Raw genomic sequence first — 3,183 nt, 5'->3', positions numbered from 1 at the left:
GTTAGTACCAAGGATGGGCAACTTAGCAAGACCCTAAATAGGCTGGGGATGGATCTTAATGGTGAAGGCCCTGGTATCAACGTCCAGTACTGCCAAAAGAAAAAAGGGGAAGGCAGATAAAAACGCCAGAAATCTGTGAAGAATAAAATATGACAACGTGTGTTTTAGTTTCTTGATATCAAACATGTTAAAGCAGAGCATTAGTAAGGGTAGGTTACGGTTGTGTCTAGATGACCCCCAGAGTCTGATGTGGCCCTAGGTGGGGCTTATCAGAGATGGCTAGAAATGGGTGTGTGAGGCCGGGTCCAGGATGTGAGGGTAGGATTGACTCTGAGTTCCCTGGTAGGATGAAGGATATGAGTGCCACCCTGAGTAGCCTGGACACAAGATAGAGGCAGTAATAGGGATGCTGTTCTTCCTTGTGGCTCATTCCTTGCTGTTGGCTGCCTTGTTCTTTTTGCCTGCCGTGGACTGTTTCTCCTCTTCCATGTCCCTCTGCCGGGCCACCCTACTAGGAGGCAGCTGACCATGGACTGAAACCTCCACAAACTGAACCGAATAAACCTTTCCTCTGTGAACTTTGTGAGCCAGGAATTTTGTTTCAGCAACAAGAAAAGTAGCTAAGACAGGTACACAGATTAAAGTCTAATGATAAGGAATGCACCTTAGGGACAAAAATTTCAAATTTGTATGTTTGTGAAGACTTAAATTTTGAGATATAGACCAAAATAACTGAAAGTCAGATAAACCCACTTCCAAAGTGGTTGGTTTAAAATAGCTCTCCAAGAACCAGCGGCAAGCAGACAACATCATTTAGAAGGTAGGCAATTTCATCCCAAAGGGGAACAGACTGACCTCATGATTGCGTGCTGGCAAAAATACACCTAGGGTTGAGAGACTGTTAGGAAAGACTGTTGCAGTGTGGAGAACACTCCACCCTCAGGGTCTGCGAGGATCTCGAAAGGAAAGGAGAAGCCAGCCTGTCCTGCAAAGAAGCTGAGCAGGGCTAGCGACAGCCAGCTGCTGGCAGGGGGAGGCCCTGGTGCGCACAGTGCGGGTGAGTAAGCTCAGAACCTCCAAGCACTCACAGGAGGCTTTCTTTGGTGTCCACATTCTTGGTTGAGGCCCCGAGGGAGCAGGCCTATCTCCTAGCCCTTGTCTAAACTTAAGCCTGGGTCAAAGTGCAGGGGCCTAGGGCAGGGAGAGCAGCCTGACTACAGTTGGGTCAGGTCAGTGAGTAATTACAAGCACTCAGGCAGCGGGCAGCCCTTGTGCAGTATGGAATGCAGAACCAGATGATGCAGAGCACGCACTCTTCTGGGGACAGGAGACACAATACACTGACTGTATGCTGGCCGTGATAGGGGTCAACAGATTTCAAAGGATCCCAATGACAGGAAGTACACTTTTATTATAATGTAATTAAGCTACACACAGTAAGAACAAAACATAAATTCCTATATATTTGAAAACTAAGTAGTACACTTCTAAAATCAACAACAATGAAAAACAGAACATGAGCTAAGACTACTGCACAGCAGTGCTTGTGCTACAGCAGGGCTGAGAGGTTGGTTTCTAATCTTCCCGACAGACGTGTGATCACAACATCACAAAGTCCGGCGCTAGGCCTGGTGATGTTCCTCTGTCCTCTCAGGATCTTGGGAAGCCGGGACAGGAAGATGGCACGAGTCCAGTTCAAGGCCCATTGAGCAAAACAGCAAGACGCTGTCTCAAAAAAAGAAATAAACATGACGTTAAAAGAGAAAATTGAGTCCAGGATCTACAGACAGGAGCAAGCTAATAGAGATCAGATTGAACCCAAAAAGTGGCACCAAAAGCAGTTGCCCTGAGGGCTATAAAACTGCCAGACACCAGGCTGTACTGGTCAAGGGGGAGAAGACTCAGATTACTCACTTTGAGAATGACGGGCATGGTATCATCCCAAACCACAGATTTTTAAAAGAATGAACAATGCAGATAAAATGGGCAAACTCCTTGAAAACTCAGCTGAGAAGAAATGTGTAACCTCAATGGCCCCATATCTATTACAGAAACGGATATTGTGATTAGAAACCCTCCTAGGAAGCTCATTATAAAAAAATTGTGTGGCCCAGCTGGGGAGGGGAGCACACACCTGTAATTGCAGCACCGTGGGCCGCTGATGCAGGAGGATCGCAAGTTGCAACCCAACCTGGGCAACTCAGCAAGCTAGCAAGACCCTATTCTACAATGAACAGAGACCTGGGGAGAGGTGTAGCTCCATGTGAAGGCCTGGGTCCAACCCCCAATACACAATCCACTATACATATTTGTTCTGAGCTGCAAACTGAAGTTGAAACTTCACTCTAAGAGTGACTCTGACAGTCTGAGCTTCTTACTGGCCCTGAGCTATGCTGATCCTTTTTTTTGTTTGTTTGGTTTTTTTTTTTTTTTTTCCAGTACCGGGAATCAAACTCATGACCTTGCACTTGCCGGGCAGGTGCTGTGCCGCTGAGCTACATCCCCAGCCCCTATGCTGATCCTTAAGTGGGACTTTGGGCTGACCTTGATCCTGAACCCCATCCGGCTCCTGACTCATCCTCACCGTGACCCTCAAAATTCCGCTAAAATTTTCCTCCACAGCAGACCCTTCCTCCCAGGTACTTTCCCCTGAGCCTACACTAGCCAGAACTCTCAAGTGCAAAGGAGGATTATTTCAGTATTCCTTGAGCATTCGTAATCACAGAGGCATTTCATCTGGGAGGGGTGTACAGGGGAAGTAGGAACAGCATATGTGATACACCCCCCTCCCTCTCGCCCTATGTGAGACACCACCTCCTCCCTCGTGCCCTCGAAGGAGAAATTTTTGATGGACATTTCAATCTAAATCACAGTAGTGGTTATTACAGCAGAAATTGGGCTGTATTCCACAAAGACTCGTGTCCATTGAGAACAAAACCAGAGTTTATTTGAGGCTAGTCACCCTCACTTGCATTTGCCAATCTGGAAGTGGGAAAATGGCCAACTTCTTTCTATCTTATATACATTTTGGTTTCCGTGGTAACAGATTGGGATGCTACATTCGCTGACCCTGGTGGGCATATGGTCTTTCTCTCATCCTGTGGGACCCCAGGTCAGTTGCAGGTCACATGTCTAACCATGATAGATGTTTCTCCCATTATGTTCTGTTTGTCTCCTTTTTTA

Source organism: Chinchilla lanigera, unplaced genomic scaffold, assembly GCF_000276665.1.
Source record: "Chinchilla lanigera isolate Chin_1 unplaced genomic scaffold, ChiLan1.0 scaffold00032, whole genome shotgun sequence".
Taxonomy (NCBI): Eukaryota; Metazoa; Chordata; class Mammalia; order Rodentia; family Chinchillidae; genus Chinchilla; species Chinchilla lanigera.
The sequence above is the reverse complement of the archived record's forward strand: the minus strand, read 5'-3'. Positions refer to the sequence as shown.